The 22,394-nt window shown below is 46.6% G+C and overlaps 1 protein-coding gene across 2 annotated transcripts in view; it reads right to left on the reverse strand.

Annotated features, from left to right (window-relative positions):
• Nucleotides 1-22,394, reverse strand: part of LOC130484301 (sodium channel protein type 5 subunit alpha-like) — a 229,386-nt gene that overhangs the window by 100,981 nt on the left and 106,011 nt on the right. The window lies entirely within an intron of this gene.

Below are 22,394 nucleotides of genomic sequence, written 5' to 3' on the forward strand. Positions count from 1 at the left end.
CTCACGGCGATTAGCATGAATGCTTTTTGGCATCGGCAGAACAGGGCTCATTGTCCGGTTTAGAATAACCCCCGTCATCCTCCCAATGGAAGGAAGACAGCTGTTTGGATTCAGTGAATGGACCACAGCGATAAACCAAAGGGGAGGGGGAAGGAAAAGGGGGGGGGGGACACCAACAACCTTAATTGCATGGTAGCAAAACGACCTTTTCAATTTCTGTAAACTTATGTTCGGTGCAGAGTGGTGCGCAGCAGGAACTGCCCTGAAGGGCACAAGGTTGAGTGACCACCAAGCGTCAGCAAAGAATCATAGAATCACAGAGTTGGAAGGGACCACCAGGGTCATCTAGTCCAACCCCCTCCACAATGTAGGAAATTCACAACTACCTCCCTCCCACACCCCCAGTGACCCCTACTCCATGCCCAGAAGATGGCCAAGGGTTCCCTCCCTCACATGATCTGCCAAGGTTATACAATCAGCATTGCTGACAGATGGCCATCTAGCCTCTGCTTAAAAACCTCCAGGAAAAGAGCGCTTACCACCTTCGGAGGAAGCCAGTTCCACCGAGGAAACGCTTTAACTGTTAGAAAATTCTTCCTAATGTCTAGATGGAAACTCTTTTGATTTATTCATGTGGAACAATGCGGGATCCTGTCTTCTTTAGAAATTCTGCCAAGTGAGGGGAATAGCAAAGAGGGGCTTGGTATTTTATCTACGGTGGCAAAGGTGTTTATCTTCATGTGCAGCGAAAACAAGGCACATCTGTGATTTTGCTTTTAGAAGCCCAGGGAAGGGAGACAAACCCCGGAGAATGAAAATGAGAATCACATCGATGACTTCAACAGGTCATCCCCCAAAGTCAAAAACAGATAGGGACAGTGATTGACCGGGGACAGAAGCTGTCTCGAAGTCAACGGGGCCAGTTGGAGCACATGCTTAGCCTTGGGGGAGAAAATCATAAAAAGATACATCTTTCTTACAGAGGAGGAGGAGAAGCCGCGAACTTAGAATTGACCCTTGCACAAATTGTACCTTGAACAAATCTTGTAAAGTCCCCATAGATTGGGGGGGGGGGGGGGAATCAAAGCTTTCAGAATTTTTTTCAGCATGAGGGAGGCAAACCTTTGCACAACAGGATCTAACACAGCACTGCATACCTGGAGGGGGATGTGTGGAATTTAGCATGTCTGCTGCTAAAACGATCACATTTTAATCTTGTCATTCCTCCAGGGAGCTTGGGCAGCGTGTGCAATTGCTAGGGTTGCCAGGAACGCCCCCCCCCCCCACAGGCAGCAGTGTGGGATGGGGGGTAGGGTTGCCAGATCCAGGTTGGTAAACTCCTGGAGATTTGGTGATGAAACCTGGTGAGGACAGGGACCACGGTGGGGTACAATGCCATAGAGTCAACCCTCCAAAGCATCCATTTTCTCCAGGGGAACTGATCTCTGTAGTCCGAAGATGAGCTGTAATCCCAGGGGATCCCCAGGTCCCACCTGGAGGCTGGCATCCCAAGCAATTATCCTCTCCTCTATTTTATCCTCACAAATCCTTTGAAGCAGCTAAGGTTGAGAGGTAAGTGGCTGGCTCAGAGTTACCCAGCAAACTTCACGGCAGAGTGAAGATCTGAACTTGCTTTTCTCTAGCTGTAGATGGGCCCTCCAATATGTCACTCTGGCTCTCTTCTGATGAGAGATAGGCCTACGGAGCCAGATCCTATCCATTTTGATTTATTTTCCCACTGATTTTAGTGGCAGGACAGATTCCTGTAACAGGATGTGTCTGTCATGAGATTACATAAATGCAACAGCTACACTTTCAGAGGATGATGATAGATAGATAGATAGATAGATAGATAGATAGATAGATAGATAGATAGACAGACAGACAGACAGACAGACAGACAGACAGACAGACAGACAGACAGACAGACAGACAGACTAGATGGAGGGAGGGAGGGAGGGAGGGAGGGAGGGAGGGAGGGAGGAAGGTAAAGAGATGGAGGGATGGGATGGGATGGGATGGAGAGAGAGAGAGAGAGAGAGAGAGAGAGAGATGGTTAGATAGATGGTTAGATAGATGGTTAGATAGACAGACAGACAGACAGACAGACAGACAGAGGAGGGGAGGGACTTTAATGGGGAATAATGCCACACACTCCACCTTCCAAAGTGGGCATTTTCTCCAGGTGGTGGAGCCAGCGTGGTGTAGTTGTTAAGAGCGGTGGTTTGGAGTGGTGGACTCTGATCTGGAGAATCGGGTTTGATTCCCCACTTCTCCGCATGAGCGGCAGACGCTAATCTGGTGAACTGGATTTGTTTCCCCACTCCACCCCATGAAGCCAGCTGGGTGACCATGGGCTAGTCACACTCTCTCGGCCCCACCTACCTCATAGGGAGTCTGTTGTGGGGAGGGGAAGGAAGCTGATTGTAAACTGGTTTGAATCTCCCTTGAGTGGTAGAGAAAGTCGGCATATAAAAACCAACTCTTCTCCTTCTTCTCTGTCACCTGGAGATCAATTGTAATAGTGGGAGATCGCCAGCCACCACCTGGAGGTTGGCAACCCTAGTACCCATAGCAGGTATCCCCATAATCTGTATAACCGTTTAAACTCTGTCTACATTTCATTTCCTATTTCCTTACTTGGGTCTTTTAAAGAATTCCTTTTCAATAGCTGTGTAATATTATCCAAAGCACACCTGTGCCTGTACAGAGCAGGGTGTTTTTTTTCCAGTTCTGTGTATCATTTATCACAAGCTCTTTTGTGTCCTAATCCAGCCATTTTACAGCACACGCATCCGTAGGGCACATTTAGGAGTTGATGCTTGTAACCAAACTAAACTGAGCCTGAGATATGATTGTTTGCTATTATTTTTTGAACTGCCTGCCTTGGAGACACACTGCCTCGTATTTGCACAGATAAAGTCATTTTCTGCGCAATGGCTTCATATCGCGACCTCACTTCTGTGCTTTTCAAACATCACTCTTCATGCAAAACCTCATCTCACGAGGCTTCTTCTGGTGCTGATAGAGCAGAAACCAGGCACAGTTGTCGAGTAAACAAAAATGTCAGCAAAAAAATTAGTCCCAACTCTGGAATAAAGTCCACAGCAGATTAGGTTTTTAGACCTCAGGCTATTCTCTGTCATTCGCAGAGAGGGCCAATCTCCAGGTAGGGTAGGGGTGCCAACTTCCAGGTGGTGGCTGGAGATCTCTAGGAGACAGAGATCAGTTCGCCTGGAGAAAATGGCTGCTTTGGAAGGTGGACTCTATGGCATTACACCCCATTGAAGTCCCTCCCCTCCTCATACCCCACCCTCCTCAGGCTCCACCCCCAAAACCTCCAGGTATTTCCCAACCTGGAGCTGGCAACCCTAAATTAGGGCCTAGAGATCTCCTGGAATTACAACTGATCTGAAGGCTACAGAGCTCAGTTCCCTATAGAAAATGGCTGCTTTGGAGGGTGGACTGTATGTCATTATACTATGCTGAGGGCCCTCCCCTTCCTGCTCCACCTCCAAATCTCCAGGACCTTCCCAACTTGGAATTGGCAGCCATACTCCCAGAAGCCTCTCCATCCACTTTCTGCAATGTCTTAAGGACACTGGGGGAGAAATCCCAGGAACGCTACAACAGCCACCACCAGGTCTACTCAGAATCCTATTGCAGTCTGCTCAATAGGGCTTACTCCCAGGGAAGTGTTCTTAGGATTGTACCATAAGGCTGCGGGCGTTGGAGCAAGTGTTTGCTGTAACTTAAAGGGATGCATTTGCATCAGTATCTGGGCATGCTGGGAGCCAGGGGGAACATAGTTGCAAAGAAGCTGGGACTCATTGTTCCTGAAGTCTTGATGTCCCATTTTAAAGTTCACCGTGGTCTTTTATGGATGGCTGTTTCCCTCGTCGTCACCCCTCCGACGACTTGGGGTCTTTGTGTTGATTAGGCATCCCGCTTCCAACCGTCAGCGGTCGCCTCGCTCTCCCCCTGCATTCCCCCGCGTTTTCAAATTCAAGATAAAACAGGTCTCTGAAAATGCGGGCAAAGCGTGGGGAAATGCAGGGGGAGAGTGAGGCGACCTCTGATGCTCGGAAACGGCATGCATAATCAACAAAAAGACCCCAAGTCATCAGAGGGGTGACGGCTAGGGAAACAGCCATGCATAAAAGACCCCAGTCAGCGGCAGCAACAGTAGCAGCTGATGGTTGGTATGGATAGCGTTGCCGGCTCTGGACTGGGAAATTCCTGGAGATTTGGGGGTAGATCGTGGGGAAGGCGGGGTTTCCGATTTTTTGCTATGTTCCGTGGTACAGAATCATATACATTGACAGCACTGTAGCCATTAATACTAATAATATAAAAAGAGGTTCTCCAGGTTGTCCGAACTGATTTTGTATGTTTCAAGGAACCCCCTTACTGTGCTGACTGTGATTTCTTCATCCCCAAGTTGAGGCACTCAGTTCCAAATCCTAGAGCACGCACAAGGCTGCCGGATTCCCCCTGCCCACCCCTCCCAGCTCCTGTTTACCGCTGTCATTTCTATCGCCAGCAGGAGAAAAATAATGGGGAGGGGAATGGTATCAGTGACAGTGTGTCATCACTTCCAAGGAAAACATGGAAATAATGTCAGTCCACTCTAGGAAGCTCTGGAAATTCTATGGCTTTACCTTTCTGGCAATTCCTAGAGAGGCATGACATCGCTTTTGGGCTTTCCCCAGAAGTGATACTATGCCACTGCTGACAGCGCCCCCCCCCCATGTGCCCGCCCCTACCAGACTCCCACCAGTTACCAGACTTGATTACACATCTGACTTGATTGCATTTCTGGGCTACCACAGAGAGAACATTCATACGGCCTGAATCCTTTTCAATGGAATCAGTTCAAACATTCAGCTGTGAGTCATCAAGGGCCGATTCATGCATGTCCCTTGATTACTCGGCACTCGATTATCGCACGCCTAATGGCTCACGGATGAATGTGTGAATGACCTTCATTGATAAATGCTGCACATGAGGTGATGCAAAATTTTTATCCCTGTTAGATCGGTGACAGCCCGTTCACACATGCAAGTCATCCTTCGACACTGCGGCTTCCAATATCGGTGTGTGAAACCAGCTTCAAATACAGAGAAATCAAGTGATGGGTGTGTGAACCAATAAGTCCTCTGCAGATTAGGGCTGTTGAAAAAAAAATTCGGTAAAATTCGGATTCGGCAAAATTCAGCCTGTTTTAATTCGGGAAATGCCGAAGTCGAAACGCCCCTGCTTCGGATCCGTGGAATTTGGCGTGAGATTTGAGTTCGGGGAAAAATTCGGCCGAATAAAGCCATAAAAACTACATTCCAGCCATTCCGTGGCTGCAGGGGGCACATTTTTGGGGGTAGAGCCCCCAAATTTTCAGCGTAGCTTCAGAGGACCCTTCTTGCAAGAACCCCCAAGTTTTGTAAAGATGGGATCGGGGGGGGGGAATATGGGCCCCAGAAGGGGTCCCCCCCTTAATGTGCATTTTTATTCCATTTACAAAACACATTCGAGCCATTCCGTGGCTGCAGGGGGTGCATTTTTGGGGTTACAGCCCCCAAACTTTCAGCGTAGCTTCAGAGGAGCCTTCTTGCAAGAACCCCCAAGTTTTGTAAAGATGGGATCAGGGCCCCCCGAAATATGGGGTCCCCCTTTTCCCTATTGGGATGAATGGGATCAGCCGATCCTATGCATCTAGAGAGCGGCAAATCCAAGGCAAAACCTCCTGAACTGTGTGAACTGGACAATGCGTGGATTCTCCATGGTCATTTATACAGGGTCAATTTTGATGCTCGCTCAAAGCACTTTTTTTAAAAATGCGACCTTTAAAATGCGTATTCACGGTCCCGATGCAAAAGAAGAAATTCTACCTCCCACTCGCCTGCTCCTTCATTCCTTCATTTCCATATCCATTAGCAATCTCCGTTTGCATAGCTAACGCGCAGCTGCGATTTTGAGTGCTTCCTTGAGGGGATTCTTCGAGGTGGGGGCTGAGCAAACACAAAAGGTCGCGTTAAAGGGGCTCTTAAGAAATGCAAAGCAGGTATGTGCTGGCTTCGCAGTCACTTCCTGAATGACGGTTCAGCGTGAAAAACTAAAAAAAAAATATGCGGGGCACTTCAGCCTGGAACGCGCTGCTAATTACCCAGTATAAATGGCTCATGTGTGTATTGCCTCCACGTCCACGAGCATGAACCAGGACACTGATTTCCCAGGTTTGCAAGGATGGAGGTAGCATGCACATGCAAAACCTACACATCCCCCAATTCTCACAATAAAGGACCAGCACCCCCCCCCCCCAGATACACACAGTTTGGGGGCTCCCAGTTCCTGTGAACACGCCCCCTGCCCAGGCCAAGAGTCACAATGCCTTCAGAAAGCTTCGAATCATACATTTCTCTCCTTGCACCGTAGGGCTTCTTCGTCGCCTTGCAGCAATCCGTAATCAGGGGGCACCCAGAGCTGCGCTCGCTCCTGTCCATCAACATCTGTTATTTGTCTAAATAACAAAAAGCGCTGCCTTCTTCCATCAGTGGTTAGGACACAGCGCCGCGCAATCTGAGTTTGCGAGGGAAAAACCCGCCTCCTGAAATACATTACGGAATTAGAGCAGATATAACCTCTCTGTTGCTGTGGTTACTGTCCTTATTTGAGCAATCATACATATCACACCGGAATCCATCCACTCGCACACCTCCACTCCCTTCCATTGGCATGCAGGTTCCTGTTTTGACTTTCTTTATCTTCATTACAATTTGTCAACCGCAGGAAAACATAAATCTGTGTTTTCCCAAGAGCTCCTTCAAAACTTCAAAATTAGATAACAAATCCACCCATCTCCCTGACACTTTCTTCTCTCACCATGTGCAGAGGTTACTATTAGGATTGCCAGCTTCGGGTTGGGAAATACCTGGAGATTTTGGGGGCGGAGCCTGAGGAGGGCGGGGTTTGGGGAGGGGAGGGACTTTAATGCCATAGAGTCCAACGGCCAAAGCAGCCATTTTCTCCAGGTGAACTGATCTCCATCAGCTGGAGATCAGTTGTAATAGCAGGAGATCGCCTGCCACCCCCTGGAGGTTGGCAACCCTACTTCCAGAAACTAGAAACTCTGAATCCACTAGAGTATAAGATGCTGCAAACAGAAACAGTACAGCAGGACACATTCACAGAATTGCCAGTGATAGACATCCAGGAGAAAGACAGAAAGCCATCTATCTCATCCGCCTCCTTCTCGTACCATATAACGTGAGCGAATTTTAAAAAAATTTGCACACTATCAATCCAGAGCAAACTTTATAAAAGAAAGCACTCCTTCCAAAAACAATTTCCATGTCTGCTTATCTTCCATATCATTCCCTTTTGTATTATTGTAGCTATTTGTACTAAGATAAGAGGCTTACTCCCCTCCCTCCCAGCCCTCTTTTTTCTTTATCCTGCCGTGAAGTCATAATCCTACGCTTCTGGTTTTGGAACGCGAGATGACAAAGGTGTCCGTCGGCAATGGGCCTGGCAGCCAAGGAGAAAGAAAAGTCAAGCTTCAGAAGGAAAAGTATGGGGCGGAGGGGGGAAGGGGGGGATAAAGAATGAGCTTCATGGAAAATGGAAATTTGAACCTGGTTCTCTCCAGGCCTAGTCCCAACACCCGATATAGGGTTGCCAACCTGCAGGTACTAATAGTGAACACAAAGAACAAACAAACACAGTGCTCTACAACAATAAGTCTATGAGAACACACACAACGTTTGCGGTTTGGAGCGATATTACAACCTGACTGTGGAAACTTTGTCAAAGCTCACAGATTGCTCCACAGGAGCACCATTTCTAATATTGGAAGTCAACGGTTGGACTGTTTTTGAATATATTCTCTTTGACAAGTAGTTGTGCGTGTTCTCATAGACTTATTGTTGTACAGCACTGGGTTTGTTTGTTCTTTGTGTTCACTATTAGTTCACCATAAGTAAACATTTCTTGCATTGTGGGTTAAGCATTTTTGAGCCTTGTGCTGTATTTTTTGTATTAAGCCACCCTTATTGCAGCATAGGGGATTACTTTTGTTTGTTTCAACCTGCAGGTACTAGCTGGAGATCTCCTGCTATTATACCTGATCTCCAGGTGAAAGAGATCAGTGGCTACGCACTCAGGCGTCTTGCCCAAAAATGGAATCGTAGCCACAGAGCTGGTAATTATTTAGAGCCTTCCAAAGTGCTTGGAAGTTGGAACGATACCCTCCTTCAACGATGCATCGAGCAACTCCTGCAACCAATTTACTGCGCTCGCCCAGCTAGCTTTCATAACCCAGGAAGTGCAAAGGTCGAGCACCGGAGATGCCACATACACTCCCTCAAGTGACGCGTCCACCTCCTCGCGTCCACCTGTAATAACTGAAAGTCATCCATGCGGCGGTGATTCGATAGAGCGCCGATAACATTCTGTAACGGCGTTGTCAAAACAGTAATGTCCATGTCCTGGCGGATGCGAGTGATTTTTATCTGCAAAATGCCTCGCAAACGCATCACACCAAGAGACAGAATGTTCTGAGTCCCTGATTTACAAGCCGCCTCACTCCTTAGAAGAGCTCACATGGACAGCTTTGCACAGAAGCAGGGGTGGCAGACAAGGGTACCCTCTTTGCCATCATTGGCCGGGAAAGAGAGCGGGGTATAAATTGAATAAAATAAAACAATGATAATAATCACCACCACAAAAAAGGCTTGAAGATGGGCTCCAACCCTAGGTCAGAGGCATTCATCGATTTTCTTCCTCCACTTATGCTCAAGCTAGGTTTGCTAGCAAGGGGTTGGGAAATGCCTGGAGATTCTGGGGATGGAGCTTGAGGAGGGCGGGGTTTGAAGAGGGGAGGGGCTTCCATGGGGTATTTTGCCATAGAGTCCACCTTCCAAAGCGGCCATTTTCTCCAGGTGAACTGACCTCTGTTGCCTGGAGATCAATTGTAATCCCATGATAATCCCATCTCCAGCCACCACCTGGAGGTTGGCAACCCTTGCTCAAGCCCTTATATTTCATTCAAGTACTAACCAGAGTTGACCCTGTTTAGCTTTTGAGATCTGATGGGATTGGGCTAGCATGGGCCTTCCAGGTCAGGACCCTGGGCTGGCAACCCTAAATAGACCTCCAGATAACACCTGGAAATCTCCCGCTATTACAATTGATCTCCATGATCTCCAGATGGTCAAGATCAGCTCCCCTGGAGAAAATGGCTGCTTTGGAAAGTAGACTCTATGGCATTATACCCTGCTGAGGTCCTTCCCAAACCCCACCCTCTCCAGGCTCTCCCTTCCAAATCTCCAGGCATTTCCCAAACTAGAGCTGGCAACCCTTGACAGGCTGGCTTACATGAGACTTCTCTTAAAGTGGCACATTTGCTGCTTTCCCTGAAAGAGTGTCCAACCCCAAGCCGCCCTTGAAAAAGCAATACTATAATTATTTGCTCAAACTGCCTGAGAAACCATCTACATACAAAGATGAATATATATAGTAGGGTTGCCAGGTCCCTCTTCGCTACTGGAGGGAGGTTTTTGGGGCAGAGCCTGAGGAGGGCAGGATTTGGGGAGGGGAGGGACTTCAATGCCATATATTCCAATAGTCAAAGCAGCTATTTTATCCAGGGGAAATGATCTCTATGGGCTGGAGATCAGTTGTAACAACAGGAGATCTCCAGCTACTACCTGGAGGCTGGCAAACCTAATATATAGTGTGGCAATGAGTATCATTTAATCACTTATCTTACCATATATTGCCTCCTCTTGTACTTACTACTGCATTTTTTACCTTTTTCCAAATACTGACATGTTTCTTATTATATATTTGTCATGTTATCTCTAAAGGAGACCTTGGCATGAAGCCTTCTACATCTAGGGTTGCCAGGTCCCTCTTCACCATCAATGGGAGGTTTTTTGGGTGGAGCCTGAGGAGGGCAGGGCTTGGGGAGAGGAGGGACTTCAATGTCATAGAGTCCAATGGCCAAAGCGGCCATTTTCTCCAGGGGAACTGATCCTTATCAGCCGGAGATCAGTTGTAATAGCAGGAGATCTCCAGCTAGTACCTGGAGGTTGGCAACCCTAGCTACATCATTTGTTGTAATCTCAGTTCTTTTTGTAATTTGTTTCATGTTTTGTTTTTATTAATATCACATAAGTTTAAGAAAAATCAAATTAATAAAAAAAGAAAAGGGATTTCTTTTTTGCACTCCCAACATAACAGAGCTTTGCTTTAGGGGGATATCTTAACATTCAGTCCTACTGGGTCACGTCTCTTTGGTTCATGCTGAATGGACCTTCTGAACTTAGCATCCCTCCCCCCTTTTCATCACACAATCTGGAAATCAATAACAAATTCCTTTGCTTTGGAAACATTTTAGGAGCATGGAGAAGTATGGCCCTGAGCCATTGGCTCTCCCAATACGGTGACGTACCACTCACTTACCAGGGGCTCCGCAGTGGCTCTCAGGCCTATTTTGGAAATCCCAGGACTTGAGATTTGGATATTAAACTGGAAGCAAGCACAAAAGGCTGATTATACATTGCTCGGATTTAAACGGACACTCGGAGAGAGATGCCCTGGGGTGAGGGGAATGTAGCCCAATCACATGAACACCTGAAGCTGCCTTATACTGAATCAGACCCTTGGTCCATCAAAGTCAGTATTGTCTACTCAATCCGGCAGCGGCACTACGTGGCAGAGAGGTCACTGGGCGGGACAACTCCTCCACCCACCCCAGTTTCCAGATCACATGCCATTATTAGTCCACATTTGCTTCATCCCTTTGATGCTACAGATGGGTGGTGGTGGAAAGTGCCATCAAGTTGCAGCCAATTTATGGTGTTCATGTAGGGTTTTCAAGGCAAGAGATGGTTTGCCATTGCCTGCCTCTGCGTAGCAACCCTCACATGAACACATATGAAGCTGCCTTATACTGACTCAGACTGTTGGTCCATCAAAGTCAGTATTGTCTACTCTGACCAGCAGCGTCTCTCCAGGGTCTCAGGTAGAGAGGTCTTTCACATCATCTACTTGCCTAGTCCCTTTAACTGGAGATGCCGGGGATTGAACTTGGGACCTTCTGCATGCCAAGCAGAGGCTCGACCACCGAGCCACAGCCCTCCACTTCCTTGGTGATCTCCCATCCAAGTACTAACCAGGGCTGACCCTGGCTTAGCATCGAAGAGCAGACTAGATCAGGCTAGCTTGGGCCATCCAGGTTAGGGCTGTGTACTGATAGATATTGCGGGGTGGGGGTGGGGAAGAAACACCTTGAGCTCTGCCCCGGGTTTAAAGAAAATTTGTTTCGCTTAAGTCACGCAGAAATCAGGGCCGTAGCCAGCATTCTTGTTGACAAGGGAGAATCAGCATCAAAGTGGGGGATATTTGAATCCAAACGGGAAGGCTGAGAAATGTGGTCTGATCCTTAATTAAAACTGGCGCCTGAGACAATGCGTGGGGATAAATCTCAAGGCTGTGTGGAGCGATGCAAGGCGGCGTGAGAGATAATGCGAATGATGCATTAAGGACCAATTCAAGCATCCTCCAGCTTGAGATTTCACTTTCAAGGCGGGAAGCCAGCGGCGAAAGTAAAAAAGTTCCTTTAACAAACTCTGTATGCTTCTTTTGTCAGTATGAGGGGGAGCATCGCACAGAGGGAAACGAAAGCTTTAGAAAGTCCAAGCTGGATCGAGTTAATTGGATTACACACAGTGTAGCTTCCCAAGGCTGGGGTGGGGGTAAGGTTGCCAACTCATGGTTGGGAACTATCTGGAGATTTGGGGGGGGTGGAGCGCGGGGAGGGCAGGGTTTGGGGAGGGGAGGGACGTCAGCCATAGCATCAACCCTCCCAAGCTGGCATTTTGTCCCAGGGAACTGCTCTCTGTTGTCTGGAGCTCAGTTGTAATTCCAGAAGATGTACAGGCCCTACCTGCAGGGTGCGTGTGTGTTTGTTTGTGTGTGTTTACATATTTATTTTATTTTATTTACATTATTTTATTTTATTTATAGTCTCCCTTTCTCACTGAGACCCAAGGAGGATTACAATTAAGTCACTGCAATCAAAAGGATGGGACAGTCCTTTGTCATATAGCTAGGGTTGCCAACCTCCAGGTAATGATGTTCTTATAGGACAGTCAGCGAACTGTGTGAGTTTTTAACTTATTCATGCATTATTTGTATGTTCCTGATTGGTTTCGGTATGTCTGTATTTGTTTTGGTTATTTGTTCCACCTACAGTTTGTTCTTTTGCACAATGGATAGCTGAAGAAGATCAGCAAAACGTTGGAAGTATCTAGAATCCGCGTCCTGCACCCTGGCGCTCTGTTGGACTGCATCCGCATGCTGGATTGGGGCCAGTTGTAGTTAGCCGGACTGTGCTGAGCGTTTTAGACGCCGTTTGTATTTTGCGCTGTGACATTATTAATTTGGTCGCACCTTGTTGTAATTTGTATGTAGGTTTGTTGGCACAGATATTTCATCTGCACTCATTTTTGTATATATGTATGGGATTGAATAATATTTGTTCACCTATTGAGTTAATTCGAGCCTCCGTGCTGCTTTATTTATCTTCAACATCCAGGTGTTATCTGGAGATCTCCTGCTATTTAACTGATCTTCAGCCAATAGAGATCAATTCACCTGGAGGAAATGGCCGCTTTGGCAATTGGACTCTGTGGCATTGAAGTCTCTCCCCTCCTCAAACTCCACCATACTCAGGCTCCGCCCCAAAAACCTCCAGGTATTTCCCAATCCGGAGCTGGCAACCCTACATATAGCCCTATTTTTTTTTACCATTAAGTCACAGTTGATGTGACTTAATGGCGACCCCGTAGGGTTTTCAAGGCAAAAGACGTTCAGAGGTGGTTTGCCATTGCCTGCCTCTGCATCACACCCCTGGTATTCCTTGCCAACCTCCAGGTACTAGCTGCAGATCTCCCGCTATTACAACAGATCTCTAGCCAGCAGAGATCAGTTCCCTGGAGAAAGTGACTGCTTTGGCAATTGGAGTCTACGGCATTGAATTCCCTCCCCAAACCCCGCCCTCCTCAGTCTCCGCCCCCAAAATCTCCAGGTATTTCCCAGCCCAGAGTTGGCAATCCTAACGATGAAGCTAACTTTCAGAATGCGCTGTACACACATCAAGTTTTTTCACTGCACTGCAGCTTAAAACATACTTGATTTCTCATGTATTTAAAAGTGCTAATCATCATCAGGATTTCTTTTTTAAAAAACCACACTCAAATTGGTAATTACTTAAGGCTTTCAGAAAAAGGGAAGAGAGAAAAGGATTCATAACATCTCGCTTTTAATTTCAGATCCAGCTCAGTTTTGGAAACATTCCTCACCACCCTCCTCCACATGGGCTTTTGTGGCTGTTCTAATTTAATGTCACTTATACCAGCAAGCAAAAGATTGCATTTCTTCAACATTCCCCCCCCCAAAAAAAAAAAAAGTTCTGCCAGTGGGAACCTAAGGATAAGGAAGTTGAATGCGGACAGCCTAGATTTACATCTTGTGTCTGCATCAGAGCTGTTCCAAGACATTGGAGGCATGTGGTACAGTCCTCTCAGAAGACGGCAATGCCTCAGATTGCGTGCAGGTGACCATTCGAAGGAAACATTAAGATTTCCTTGCACAAAATAAGAAAGGAGGACTGCACGTAGAATTCTTGCAAATAAACAGTCCTTCTCATGAATTCTGAGGTGCGGCAATGCCTTTGAAGGACTGTACCACACCTGCACATACTCTCTGAAAAGTTAAGGGAATGCCCCCCCCTCTCAGCTTCAACTTTCCACAGAATAGTGATCAAATTAATAAATGTCAAATAAATATGGGTTCATAGAATCACCTACAGCATTATCAGGGTTCCCGGGTCTCCGATAACACTTCTATTTTGGGTTGCCAACCACTAGGTGGAGCCTGGACTTCTCCCAAAATTTCAACTGATCGCCAGACTGTGGAGAAAATGCCAGCGTCAGAAGACAAATTCTATGGTATACCATAGATTCTAGGGGAAATCCCTCTCCCAAATTCCCCCCTCCACAGGCAATGCCCCCCAAATGTCCTGGAATTTCCCAGGCCAGACCAGGCAACCTTACTTCCAAAGCAGTCAGCAAATGAAAAGATACTATCACAAACTTCTGTATTCACTAGGGGTGCCAACCTCCAGGTACTAGCTGGAGATCTCCTGCTGTTACAACTGATCTCCAGCCGATAGAAATCAGTTCACCTGGAGAAAATGGCAACTTTGGCCATTGGACTCTATGGCATTGAAGTCCCTCCCCTCCCCAAACCCTGCCCTCCTCAGGCTCTGCAACTAAAACTTCCTGCCGGAGGCAAACAGGGACCTGGCAATGCTACCTGGAGGCCTGGAATTACAGCTGATCTCTAGGTTACAGAGATCAGTTCCCCTGGAGAAAATGGCAGCTTTGGATGGTGGACTTCTGAAGGTGGACTCGGATGGTGGGGGCATCACATCCTCGCTGAGCTCCCTCCTCAGGCAAGTAAAAATTAGCCATTGACCTTAAATCCCATTTATTTCACAGAGAGGGGAGAATGGATTGCAACATTAGATGGCACAGCTCCACCTACGCCAGGCCTGCCGAATGAAATGGTAGCATGCTGAGTTTTCTACCGGGAGAGAATCTTTCGCACAAAAAGAGCTTTCCAAAATGAAATTGCCCCCACAGTGTCTGAAACGCCCCCAGAACTGTCTATCGTCTCTATCCTGCCTCATTCGACCGCATGTGTGTAAGACCACAGAAATGCCTTTTTGGTTGTGGTGCGTCTGGAACCTTGCCCCCGATACCCTTCCCCGAGACTTTCACTTGGTGTTGTTGATATGATCTAGGTGCCAAGTTAAGACCTGTTCACATTTTCTCAAGCTTTCTAAAGCTTTTCTGAAGATCAGTTGTTATCAGATTTATTTTAGGAAGAAGAAGAAGAAGAAGAGGAGGAGGAGGAGGAGGAGGAGGAGGAAGAAGAAGTGGAGGAAGAAGTGGAAGAAGAAGAAGAAGAAGAAGAGGAGGAGGAGGAGGAAGTGGAGGAAGAAGAAGAAGAAGAAGAGGAGGAGGAAGTGGAGGAAGAAGAGTTGGTTTTTATATGCTGACTTTCTCTACCACTTAAGGACGAATCAAAGCGCCTTACAATCACCTTCCCTTCCCCTCCTCACAACAGGCACCTTGTGAGGTAGGTGGGGCTGAGAGAGTTCTGAGAGAACTGTGACTAGCTCAAGGTCACCCAGCAGGCTTCATGTGGAGAAGTGGGGAATCGAACCCGGTTCACCAGATTAATGTCCGCCGCTCATGCAGAGGAGTGGGGAATCAAAACCGGTTCTCCCGAGTAAAGTCCACCGCTCCAAACCACCGCTCTTAAGCACTACACCACGCTGGCTCTTCATCTATACCCCATCTCTCACCCAAATGGGGACCCAAAACGGCTTATGTCATTCTCTTCCATTTTATCCTCCCCGCAACCCGGTGTGGTAGGTTAGGCTGAGAGTCTGTGACTGGCTCCGAGTCACCCAGCGAGTTTCCTTGACAGAGCAGAAATTCAAACCCAGGTCTCCCAGATCCTAGTCTGGTGCTCCAAACACTACACCACCCTTGCTCTCTGCCACTCAATTACTGTCCTGATGTTTGCTTGTTTTTCGCTTTTGGGCTTTTTTAGTCTGGAACAATTATCTTAGTGTGACAGTTTTATTGGTAGCTGCTTTAGACCAGGAACAGGAAAGGACAGGGTGGCCAGGTCCCTCTTCGCCACCGGCGGGAGGTTTTGGGGCGGAGACTGAGGAGGGCAGGGTTTGGGGAGGGGGGGACTTCAATGCCGTAGAGTCCAATTGCCAAAGCAGCCATTTTCTCCAGGGGAACTGATCTCTATCGGCTGGAGATCAGTTCAGCTAGTATCTGATCTCCAGATAGTATCTGGAGATCTCCAGCTAGTATCTGGAGGTTGGCAACCCTAGGAAAGAAGACTGTAAACACTAAATACATGTAAAGATTCGGTCTGTGCAAAACCTCGTGGCTTTTCCCCTTTTAATGGGAAATTTTATTCACAGCCGAGGGGGTTGGGGGAGTTGTCGCTCAGCTGTTGATCAATATATGGGGTTCAAATATGGAATGCTGCGATTGTCTGGGAAGAGCGTAATATTTCTCATAGCATGTAACCAGGCCTAGCAATTTCAGTTCTTTGTGAGGAAGTAGTGGTGGGGACACAGGATATTTGCACTTTCTACTTATTTAATATGGGTTAGAGTGACCCAGGCAGCAACACAACTCATGCTGGAGGAAGAGAGCACAGCTCTCCCTAATATTCTACCGCAGCGATATGCAGTTAAATGGAGAGACACTCTACCCGGCAACATTTTACTGCAAGGTGCAAAGATGCAGGCCAGCTGGGACTGAAATGCTAACAGCCACCCCTAGCAGCAGAGAAAATGCAATGGCAAAAGAGGCAAAATGTCAGGAACTAGGAGGAACGGAGAACATAGGGCTCCCAACCTAGGGTTGCCAACCTCCAGGTACTAGCTGGAGATCTCCCGCTGTTACAACTGATCTCCAGCCAAGAGAGATCAGTTCCTCTAGAGAAAATGGCCGCTTTGGCAATTGGACTCTATGGCATTGAAGTCCCTCCCCAAACCCTGCCCTCCTCAGGCTCCGCCCCCCAAATCTCCAGGTATTTCCCCAAATGTCCCAATTTTGTGACTGTACTTACTATGTGTAATCCGCCTGGAGTCCCTGTGAGAAAAGCGGACTATAAATTAAGTAAATAATTACATTTTTAAAAATCTCCAAGCATGAATCAGCAACCCTAGCAACCAGGGTTCGCTCACATTCCAAGTTTTAAAATCATTTTTGGGGTTTTTACTCTGCAGAGTATACTTTCTTTATTTATCTGCCAGTAGAAGAAATGTCTGATCTCAGCTGCTAATCCCTCGCACAGCTAAGTGTGCTTATTTTAAAAGAGTATGTTCTTGATCTCTGGAATAAATACACTCTAATTACTTTGTCTGTTAAATATTTAGAAGCCGGTGGATACTGTAGATAAAAAAGCACGTTGCCCACTTTAGGATGTCAAGCGACGGAAATTCAAGCACGTGTATGAATCAGCATCTCCCTGCCACCAAATTCAAAGCAAATTATTATTTAAATATTTTAAAAAATGCTTAGATTATTACTTTGGCTTTGTACATAACATTATTTTTCTGTGGGAGGAAGAAATTATATTTAAATGTAAATACCATCTTGGGTGGCAATCGCAGTACCTTGCAGCAGGCGTGCCCTACATCTTTATATGAGATATGAATCAGGCATACATTATCCAAAATCCAATTGGAAACTGCTTAGTTACTCAGAAAAGGTTCACAGCAACCAGACACACCTGGATTATTCTTTTCTCAGACACCCACCCAGTGACTTCACCATTTTTCCAATCACACAGCAGATCTACGACAGATCATCTTCTGCCCAAATGTTCCATGGCTGGGGTTGCCAGCTTTGGGTTAGGAAATACCTGGAGACTTTTCTCCCTCTCTCATAATACTAGAACACAGGGTCATCTGCTGAAGATGGAGGCTGAGACAGAGATTCAAAACTGATAAAAGGAAATATTTCTTTACACAACGCATAGTTAAACTGTGGAACTCCCTGCCCCAGGATGTGATGATGGCTGCCAACTTGGAAGGCTTTAAGAGGGAAGTGGACATGTTCATGGAGGAGCATTCATGGCTACTAGTTAAAATGGATACTACTCATGATGCATACCTGTTCTCTCCAGGATCAGAGAAGCCTGCCAAACATATTAGGTGCTGTGAAACACAGGCAGGATGGTGCTGCTATAGTTGTCTTGTTGTGGGCTTCCTAGAGGCACCTGGTTGGCCATTGTGTGAACAGATTGATGGACTTGATGGGCCTTGGTCTGATCCAGCATGGCTTTTCTTATGTTCTTATGTTTTTATGAGCCTGGGGTCAACGGGGTTTAAGGAGGGGAGGGACCTCAGCAGGGTATGGTGCCAATGAGTCCGCCTTCCAAAGCAGCCATTTCCCCCAGGGAAACTGAGTGTGGTCATCTGGAGATCAATTGTAATAGCAGAAGAGTTCCACCGCATAAACATCCATTTTCTCCAGAGGAATTGATCTCTATAGTCTGGAGATGAGGTGTAATTCCAGGGGAATCCCTATGACCCACCTGGAGGCTGGCATCCCTAATTCCTGGATATTTTGGAGCCTGGAAAGGGACCTCAGCAGGGTATAGTTAGAGTTGCCAGGTCCCTCTTTGCAACCAGCAGGAGGTTTTGGGGGTGGAGCCTGAGGAAGGTGGGGTTTGGGGAGGAACTTCAATGCCATAGAGTCCAATTGCCAAAGCAGCCATTTCCTCCAGGTGAACTGATCTCTATCGGCTGGAGATCAGTTGTCATAGCAGGAGATCTCCAGCTAGTGCTTGGAGGCTGGCAACCCTTGTATAGTGCTACAGAGTCCACCCTTCAAGCCATTTTTCTCCAGGAAAAGTGATTTCTAAAGCCTGGAGATCAGCTGTAATGCTGGAGATCTCCAGGCCCCACCTGGAGGTTGGCAACCTTCGCCTGGGGTAACCTGAGAAGACCTCCAGGTACAAATAGAGTTTTTCAGGTGGTGGGCCCAAGTGTAGCCCTTTACTGTCTCTGTGTGGCGTTCCCCTGCTGAAGTCCAGCAAAGGGCTTGATTTATTTGTCAATTACACACCCCTATGGGTGTCCTTCCAAATGGAAACAGGACACCGGCTGTCACTTAGGGACGGAGAGCTAAGACTCGGAGTATTTGACTGAGGAACTTGGCCACAATTGGCAGATTGGGAGGGCCAAACGGCATATTATATTAGCATCTTGGATCACAGGATCACACGGTCAGCAAAGTTCACAGATGACAACGCACCATTTGGAGGATAAAAAATCCCCAAGTTGGCTGCACGGTGGTTCCCTTGAAACCAAACTGCTAATCTCAGCCAGCGAATGTGAGAAATTCTTTCACATCCCTAATTGGCAGTCAGCAGCCGCTGTTCTGGGGTCTTCTCTCTAAAGCTGGGCTCCCCAACCTTGTTGAGCATCTGGGCACTCTTAGTGGATGCCACATACGAGCTTAGCTTCTACACTTGGGAGTATCCTACGGGAACCAGCTAACTTAATGTATGATATATGATACTGTAAGATTGAATGAATTGGGGCTGAAGAAATTTTCTTGAAACAGCCGTCCCCCAGCCATTGCTTTCTCATGAAAATCTGAATATTTATAATAGTACCTTATGGACTTTTTAAAGAATTTTCTACAACTACAACAGAAAATCTTTTTGCATAAAGACTGCATTAGAAAAAACATTGTATATTTATGTACATAGTTGTATGTGTTCCCTATATGTATCACTGCACTTTGGTTTATTATATGTTTAAACACGATATTAGTGTGTCCACTTTGTACTGATATCTCTGTGCTGACTTCCAAACCTTATGGTAATAGCACGGGAGTGCTCTTTTTTTGTGGTTTGCTAAACCTCCAGGTACTAGCTGGAGATCTGCTATTACAACTGATCCCCCGCCAATAGAGATCAGTACACCTGGAGAAGATGACCGCTTTGGCAATCGTACTTTATGGCATTGAAGTCCCTCCCCTCCCCAAACCCCATCCTCCTCAGGCTCCACCCCCAAAAACCTCCTGGCGGTGGCAAAGAGAGACCAGGCAACCGTAGCCATCTTGCAGCTAAGTGAGGGGGAAGGGAGGAGTAGAGGGGATCTCCCCCCAGTTCTTTAATGGCAGCAAGACTGAAGCAGCCCGAATAATGCTGAAAAATAATGGCATTCTTTGGGATCCGCTTTTCTGGCTCCCTTAAATCGCCGCCATATTTTTTAGATTAAAAAACCCAGAAAAATATCAATATGGTATTTTTAAAAAAACCAAAAAAGCCAAATCCCCCTACCAATAAAGTATTTTTCAGGGGGGTTTCAGTTAGGCTTTGCTGAATGCATACCCCCTACTTATAAGCTCTGGATCTCACAATCAATATTTCGGCCTGCATTTAGAGGTCACGCTTCCCAGAGCCTTCTCTCTCCCCCGCCCCTTGTAGCAGATAAGTTGGCTTGCTGAGCTAGCATGTTAACAATTTTAAAAATCATGCCGCAAAACTCTCTGCGGAGAGACAGGTGGTATCACCCGGCTCCTCGGTGACAGCTCACATGATGCAACACAGGGTACAATTGCATTTTGTTGGCAGCCACCAGGACTCCTGATGGAGAAATTGCTGTTAACGAGCCACTCTATAGCTTCTTAATAACTTGCCAACACGCGGTTTGCTGTATTAACCTCCCCGACCTTCATTTCCATCGGAAACGCGCCGCGCCATTTCGCAAAAAAATTTCTGTAAACATAATTATACAAGTTGGATGGTCCCAAAAGCCATTTCTCCACATGGGAAGCCGCATTCCGTCCGTTCTCCAATTCCATCAGACCCTTCACGGGCATCGTCAATGACACTCCAAATGCGATGCGAGGATAGCGGCGCATTATAATGACGCTAAAGAGAACTATGCAGACCCCAATCCGGTGGCCCCGGTCAAAGAGATTCCGTTCTACCGGGATGACTAACATCATCTGACTGGCAACTGGCAGCCTCGCATTGGTACTGTGATGTGCCAACATACTTTTCAGGAAGCAGGAGTTTATGCCAAAGGCTCAGAAATTGCTCGCATGCTTTTCCAGCCATGGACGTTAACACCTAGACGACTGACCATATCACAAATGCAGGCTCAGAAGAGCTACCCTGTACTGAAAGTGCGGCACTGAGAGCTTGCTAGATAACAGGAAAGCGTCGCAAAGGCATAATTAGCTCATCGATCTCAAGAGAGAAACACTTTTCAAGCTTAGCTGAATACTGTGGGTTGTACGTCCCGGTGGCGTGCACAGACTCCGTTGTACCTGTCTACCCACAGTGTTACCTCACATGTCTACTACATCTGTGTGAGTGTTGTACCATTGTGGGTAGGGGCAACTGGATGGGAAAGATATATGCAAGCATACTGTCCACATGGTTGCATTGTTACTGCACATTCGTCACAAAGTCATGGAACAGTACCAAGACCAAGTGACTGAGTGAGTGTACAAAGGTGGGGCTGAAAACCATCTCTATGAAAACTTCAGATCGGACAGTAACTTATTCCTGAGTCAGACCACTGGTCTATCAAGGTTAGAATCATAGAGTTGGAAGGGGCCATACAAGCCATCTAGTCCAACTCCCTGCTTAATGCAAGATCAACCTAGAGCATCCCTATAGAATCATAGAACTATCGCTATTGTCTGTACTGAATGGCAATGGCTCTGTGGGGTCTCAGCTGGGGAATTTTCACAACTGTCATGGGAAGGAGGGCAGGAAGGGGTGAGCCAGTGCTTGGCCCTTTCTCACATGTCCGGGGTAATGCCCATCAATCGCCACTTTGGGGTCAGGAAAGAATTTTCCTCCAGGCCAGATTGGCCAGGGATCCTGGAGGTTTTTTACAATGGGGGAGTGGGAGGAGGTGAGTTGTGAATTTCCTGCACAAAGCAGGGGGTTGGACTAGATAACCCTTGAGGTGCCGTCCAGCTCTATGCTTCTATCCTTTTAACTGGAGATGCTATGAATCATTTATTTATTTGTTTAGGAAATGTATATGCGGCCTCCCCGGAGACCAGCTTGAGGTGATTTACAACTATGATAATAAAACAACGCCATCAAAACACAGCTACGAAAATGAAAGCCATTCAAACCAAACCATTAAGAAACAGGCTGACACGATTAAAACAAGCTAGGGTATAATAATAGCATAAAATAGACACAGAGCAGCCAAAATATATATAGAGATTAAATGGTCCTTGGACCAGAAGCAGACCATACAGGGATGGTTTTACCCTGGCACCTAAACAAAAGTAAGGTAAAGAAATACATTTATTTAACACAGTCCAAGACCAATAAAATAAAATCCATATAATAATTCAAATTTGAAATAATTCAAATAATTCAAAGCCAATGGCTGTAACAATAAATGTAAATGTAATTCAGACTTCCAGTATCAAACAACTTTTGAGAAAAGAAACACTTTAAAATTATAAATTCACAGAATTATACATGATCTTTATAAAAATTATAGCTAAAGGGCGTATATATGGCTTACCCAAGTTTTCCTAGCCTTATAGGCTATCCTTCCAAATTTGGCGACTTTGAAAATGATCTCTTGATTCTTATCCACTAGCATAACTAAGAGAACAGTCCTTCTATTTTTACCGGGATGCGGGAAATACAAAAGCAAGGTAGGCGTCAGGCGAGTTTCATAGGGGAGGGAATTGACCAGGGAACCTCGCCCCAGGAGGTTCTCAGTTCAACTC

The sequence above is a fragment of the Euleptes europaea genome, chromosome 11, assembly GCF_029931775.1.
Source record: "Euleptes europaea isolate rEulEur1 chromosome 11, rEulEur1.hap1, whole genome shotgun sequence".
Taxonomy (NCBI): domain Eukaryota; kingdom Metazoa; phylum Chordata; class Lepidosauria; order Squamata; family Sphaerodactylidae; genus Euleptes; species Euleptes europaea.